We start from the raw sequence: 7,117 nt of genomic DNA, 5'->3' as shown, positions 1-7,117 counted from the left end.
TAAAGGGGAAATAGACTTCTGTTGTTACCACAGGAGGCAGGTTTGCACCTTGGAGCCAGGCGCTTCCTGGAAGTTTAGCTAACATTTCTTTTATTTTTTTTTTTTTAACATTTTAAAAAATTTTATTGATTGATTTTTAGAGAGAGAGGGAGAGTGAGAAAAGCATTTACTCCTAGTACTTGCTTCCTGTATGTGCCTTGACTGAGCAAGGTCAGATTTTTGAACCTGCGACCTCAGCATTCCAGGTCAACGCTTTACTCACTGCACCACAGGTCAGGCAGGCTAACATTTCAAATTGATGATCCCCCAGACCTTGAGATAAAACATTACTGGCTTGTAAAACTGGCAATTACATGTTTTCTATAGTAAAAGTTCCAAGAAAAGGGGAAGGGAGTAATCTTTTTGTGGAGTCTTTGGGGTTTTCGATGTATAGGATCATATCATATGCAAAAAATGAAACCTTTACTTCTTTTCCAAAATGAATGCCTTTTATTTCTTTTTCTTGTCTGATTGCTCTGGCTAGAACTTCCAGCATCACGTTAAATAAGAGTGAAGAGAGTGGACAACCCTGTCTTGTTCCTGATTTAAGGGGTAAAGTCCTCAATTTTATGCCATTTAATGTTAGCTGATGGTTTATCATAAATGGCCTTTACTATGTTGAGATATTTTCCTTCTGTACCCATTTTGTTGAGTGTTTTAAACATAAAATTGTGTTGTATTTTTGGAGATGTTTTCTCTGAACATATGTACCCTGATTCATCAATGTTACTCCATTAAAATTAATTTTTAAAAAAAGAAAAAAATTGTGTTGTATTGTATCGAATGCCTTTTCTGCATCTATTTTCTCTTTAGATTTGTATTTAACCGATCTACCACAAAGTTCACGTGCAGAGAAGCAAGATGCTGGTTTATAGAAGATGGTGACCCTCTGCAGGATGAAATGGGGCACGTGGGCAGGTAGGAACTGCACCTAGCCTGCTCTGAATCCAGCACCAGGCCCAGCCCCACACGGAGTCGGCGGGAGACTATGTGTGATGAGTCAGGACCTGGAAGGAGCACCAGCCGCCAGCCCTGGGCTAGAGTTCTGGCTTCACCATCCACTCGCATTGACTTTTTGCCCCAGGATTTCACCTCACAGTCACCTTGCCAAGTTAGTCCCAGCGTCCCTGTTTTAGAAATAAGCCAACAAGAGTTCAGGAAATGTAAAAGTCCTCTCAGTGATCACATGCTGAAGGTAGAGCTGAGATGAGAAGCCACACCGGCAAGATTCCCGCTCACAATGCGCTATGGCAACTGGCAGTTACGCCCTGGCCAGTTGTGGAAGGAACACTTCCTATACGCTAGGACTAGGTGATGAGCTAGGTACTGTTAGTTGGGTTTTTTAAAGGGTCATTATTTACAGACACTGTTTTCCACAAATGCACGAGGCTGAAGAAATTGGATTGATGGTGAGAGAAAAAAGACATTGCAGCTGAGACGCGAGACGGTTGATGTAACTCACCCAGGTCTGGGAGGGATGAGCTGCTGACTCTGCTCTTTTTACTACGTGGGGAGACTAAGGCCTTCGCCTGCGGCGCCCTGGCACAGTGACGGAACTGGGGGCCTGAGAACCGGGGTAAAATGAGGCCCGCCCTTAGTTCCTAGACCGTTACAGCAGTCTCACTGCCCCCTGCATTCGCTTCGCTTCCAAATCCACTTCACGCTCAGCTGTCAGTTCTCCTCAGCCAAGTCCAGCACAGGTGTCATCACACGTGTGCAGCTCACCTTTTTTTAAAATTTTTTATGTATTGATTTTTAGAGATAGAAAGAGAAACACCTATTTATGCATCCATTGGTTGATTCTTGTATGTGCCCTGAGCAGGGATGGAACCCACAACCTTGGCATATGGGGAGGATGTTCTAACCAACTGAGCTACCCAACCAGGGCATGGCTCCCCACTTTGTGATCACATCACATCCTGTACAGCCCTCCCTGCAAGACTGACCACAAGGTATTATGATCATCTGCTTGTTCTCTGCTTCTCCCACCAGGATAAAAACCATTTGAGGTCGTAACTGGGTATCTTTATTCTTAGTTATTTCCAGAGTCAGAAACATAGCAGGTATCCAATAAATAAATGTTAATTAAATAGATGAACGCTATATTCCTACTTCAAATCCTATGCTGATCCTCCATTTTTTGGTCAAAGTCGCCCCTCTCGCAGACTCACATCATGGGCTCCCTGCTCTGTGGCAGGATATCTGGTCCAGGAGCAGCTGCTGCTGCTTTGCCTGGGAGCTTGTTAGAAATGGAAGCCCCAGGCCCACCTCAGCCCCGGCACACAGCATCTGGGGGCAAGCCTGGTGCTTTCATAAGACTTACAGGGACTCTGATGCTACCACAGACCCACTATTGACCCCCTAGCCCAGTGGACGGCAAACTTATTGGTCAACAGAGCCAAATATCAAGAGGAGGTTGCTGCTGGGTTCTTCGGCAGTAGTGGGTTAAGGCCAACAGCAGCGACAGAGATGCACAGGTGTGGGCTCTCCTGAGGCCTCTCATCCAGGGCTGGGATTCCAGTGATGCTGAGCTGCGCATCTCCCGCGTGCGCATCTCCCGCGTGTGGCTCGCGAGCCGCGGTTTGCCCACCACTGCCCTAGCCTGACGGGGCAAGGTCCTTGTCATCTTCAGACATTCACTCATCCTGTTTCTTTCAGCCAGAAGCATCTTGACAAAGTGAGCAGAATATGCATTAGTCCAGAAGGATGAGGGGGTCCAGTGCTCTTAGGGGCTGCGGCCACCGGTGAGGCTGGACTGCGGGGTCCCGGGAAGAAGTGGCAGGAGTGGAAGCTGGAAAGTTAGACAGGAGCCGTGTGGAAACGGGCCTTATACTTCAGTATGAGGAGTTCAGATTTGATCTCAAAGACAATGGAGTTTTGATGAGTTCAGGTGTTTGAGGTTTCTGAGGCAAAGCTGTTCAGAATACCAGCAGAGGCCCTGGCCAGCTGTCTCAGTGGATAGAGTGTCGGCCCAACATATGGACATCCTGAGCTTGATTCCTGGTCAGGGCACACAAGAGAAGCAACTGTCTACTTCTCTCCCCTTTCTCTTCCTCTTCCCCTCCCACAACCAGTGGCTCGATTGGTTTAAGTGTTGGCCCCAGGCGCTGAGAATAGCTTGGTTGATTCGATCATCATCCCTAGACAGGAGTTGCCGGGTGGATCCCGGTTGGGGCGCATTTCGGAGTCTCTCTCTCTGTCTCTCCTTCTCTCACTTAAAAACAAAATACCAGCAGAATCCAGGATGTAGTGAAATGAAGTGAAGATGCTACATAACGTCTTCCCCGGGGCCTCATCCTCCCCCAGTCTGTATTAGGAGCTGCCTCTTTGCTGCGGTGTCTTCCTGCACCACAGTCCCTGTAGGCCTACATCACCTGACTGTGTGTGCCTGTGTCCCCAGGTAGGCATCTGGGAGAGGAGGATCCATGTACTTTTCATCTTTCTATTCCTGGTGCCTGGAAATGATGTCACAAAGGTTTAACAAATTTGTTCCACTTGAGTAAATGGAAGGGACCTGCCCTTACCACACTTTGAGAAGATAGTAGGCAACAGTCTGGAGAGGTAGGGCATCCATTCCAACCTTGGGCGCCTATTGGAATCATCTGAGGAGATTTGGAAAGCATCTAGAATCTATCGGGGTTTTTATTTGATTGGACTATTGGGTGGCCTAGGTGTAAAGAGCTTGAAAAGCTTTCCAGGTGATTCTAAAGTGCATCTGAGGTGGAGAACTATGGATGTGCAGGGAGTGAAAGCAGGGGGGAGACCAGTCTAGATACTGCTGCCCTGACACAGGGGAGGGATGAGCACCTGAACAGCACGGTGGGAATGAGACTCGCCAAAAATTAAGGGCCTTGTTGTGAATTAGTTTTAGGGGAGAAGCTGAAGAAGGACTTCCATCCCTCGTTCCCTCTTGTCCAGTCACCAACAACTTCTCCATCATTCTTGTCACTTACTGAACACCTGGAAGCTTGGCCAACAGGGTCCCTCACCACCACCACTGCCTACCGTCTCAACATCTATGTGGGTGATTCATCCAGAACCCGGGCACCTGCTTCCTGCACCTTCCTCACTTTGTTATTTTTTTTCCTCGCTTCACTTCACCTACCCACTCCTGCTCATCTAATTTGTGTTTTGAAATTCTCCTCAAACATCTCAAGCTCCAGTCTCCCTCCATGGAGCCGCCCTACTCGCCTAAGGAACTAGAGCTTCAGGACTGTGTTTGGAGCCACCTCCCTCACACCAGGAAGTGTGCGCCTTGGGGAAGGTGCGCCTCCCTGGCTTCAGGCTGGCAACCAACGACCAGACCAACGCTGCCAGTGAGCAGGAGGGAGCGCACGGTGAGGTTGCCAGGAGAAACGTCCTGGCTCCAAAGAGCCAGTCATCCCCACCTGTCTTCCACTGTGTGGCCACCCTGCTACCAGCAGGAGGATGGAATTAGTACCAAGACTGGATGTCAAAAGAAATGGTCCTTAACGATGTTACTGGACCTCTTCTCAGTGGTCTAAAACTCTCCTTAGGGGGGACTTGCAGCTATGTCATAATAAATGTCCTTGTTGTTTCATGCCATTTAAATTCACATTTTAGCCTAAAGCCTCTAATCAAAACACCCACCCTCTGAGTATAGCCTCTGGTCCCTCCTGTGTTTACCACCACCCTCATATGACACCTGCTCTTCAACCTCATCTCTGGCCTCTCTCATTCCATAAGCTCCTCCTGGCCTTTCTGCCTCCACTCCACCCCCCATGTTCTAAAGCACAGTTCACAGAGAACTGACTCTCAGTTCTTCCCCTCCATGCTGAATGAAGGCTGCCATCTGCCTCCTCTGGTCAGATTCTGTGCTGCTGGAGAAAAAGCCCAATCGTATAGATCATCACACAGGGAATGACAGGTGTCCTGTTTCATTCAGGCCCTCAGTGGATACGTCACCTGTCCCTGGGTAGCATCCTCACTGACTCCCCATTTCTCCCATTGTCTTCATACCTCCCTGGAACAGAGGCTCTTGGGTCTAACACTGACCCTGAACAAGTTGCTTACCTTCTTTAAGACTCAGTCTCTCTGTCTTGAGTGGACCACAAATGGCTGTCAATGCCTAGCATGCTGTCACATACATGGCAAGTGTCCACTATGCAGTAGTTATTATCCTGGTCTAGACCCTGGCCAAACTCCTTTGTGGCCTCCGGTCTCAGGTGACCACTCCACTCTTCTTGGTCCCCCCTCTGCATGCATCTGCTCTACCACTCTTCCCCTCTACGGTTTCTATTTCCTCCACCCACTGGTCATTTCACCCCACATTCCGCCCTTGATTATAAACATGATCAAGTCTTCTGAACGTAGAACAAAACAAGACATCTCCCCCTCGACTCTAGACACGCATGTGGATCCTCATAGGAGCCCAGGACCTGAGCTGTCTCACCCATCTGCAGCATGGCTTGTCTCAAATAAGTCAGGCAGGTTCATTTTTCCTTGCTTGAGTTTTGCAGAAAACAAAGTAGCAAACCCCAACCACCCACTTAATTAGGCAAAGATTTATTATTTTTATTTAAATGTTAGATGAAATAATGTTTGTATTCCATAGGACTACTTAAGCAGAGGTGGAGAACAGTTCACATCGAGCAGGGCAGACACACCATGTACCCCAGGGCAGTTGCCAACACTCAGAGATGTGACATGCACTCTGAAGAGCAGCCAAGACAGACCCTTGCAGGCAAGTGCACTCGCGGCAGGTGACACATGGATCTGATTCAGTGACACCCAGCAGCTTCTTTCTCGTTTCAGTTTTATGGTTTCTGTAAAACTGAAAAGATGCCAGTGAAAGGGTGACTGGCCATGTACTCATTGGTTAAACCAAGCACAGGGTACAGTTGTTTCTCCATAGCTACCAGGCAAAGATGGGATGACAGAGTCGGCCATTGGCTGAACCTCTCTGAGCAAAGCCACTCCGGGTGGGTTCTTGTCACAGCACGTGTGGGAACTGAGGGAAGATTTCCAACAAGTGGAGAATTCTGGAGCAAAAGTCATCCTTAAGCTCTTTCTTTTGTCAAAACGCCCCTTCTGCATATCATTGTCTTGAGAACCAGGGCCTTTTCTCTCATTTCAGAAGTATTAAGCAAAAGGGTGGATTAGGCATGCCATCCTAGAAGTTGATGGTGGTAAATGCCAGTGCTGCCTGTGTGTGAATTATTGGAAAGATATTTTTCGTTGACGTCAGAGAAATGGCACCGTGAGGAGGGCCCCCGATTCCTCTCCCCGAAATTTCCACAAATTCAACAACTAGAGACAGAAAAACAATCCCGGGAGCATTTGAAATACACATACACCAAAAAAAGTGTTATTAACAAAACCACCCTCAGATGTCATTAAGGAAAAGGAAATCGAATATCATGGATACATAAGACAGAGATGTAGCACAGATAGATGAGAAAAAATTTATAGAAAAATTTTTTAATAGATTGGAAACCTTGGAGTTAAATGACAAAGAATTTAAAATAGAAATCCTAAAAATACTGAGAGATATACAAGAAAACACAGAAAGGCAATTTAGGGAGCTCAAAAAACAACTCAATGAACAGAAAGAATATATTACCAAGGAAATTGAAACTATGAAAACCAATCAAACAGAGATGAAAAACTCAATTCATGAACTGAAAAATGAGGACAAGCTTAGCTGATAGAACAGGCCAGATTGAAGAGAGAATTAGTGACATAGAAGACAGGCAACTAGAGGCACTACAGAGAGAAGGAGAGAGAGACTCATGAATTAAAACAAATGAGAAATCCCTACAGGAATTGTTTGACTCCATCAAAAAGAGCAACATAAGAATAATAGGTATATCAGAAGGAGAAGAGAGAGAAAATAGAATGGAGAACATATTCAAACAAATAATAGATGAGAACTTCCCAAGCCTATGGAAAGAACTAAAGCCTCGAATTCAAGAAGCAAACAGAACATAGAGTTATCTTAACCCCAACAAACCTACTCCAAGGCACATCATAATAAAATTGGCACAAACCAATGACAAAGAAAAAATACTCAAGGCAGCCAGGGAAAAGAAGAATACAATATATAAAGGAAGGCCTA

Source organism: Saccopteryx leptura, chromosome 11, assembly GCF_036850995.1.
Source record: "Saccopteryx leptura isolate mSacLep1 chromosome 11, mSacLep1_pri_phased_curated, whole genome shotgun sequence".
Taxonomy (NCBI): domain Eukaryota; kingdom Metazoa; phylum Chordata; class Mammalia; order Chiroptera; family Emballonuridae; genus Saccopteryx; species Saccopteryx leptura.
The sequence above is the reverse complement of the archived record's forward strand: the minus strand, read 5'-3'. Positions refer to the sequence as shown.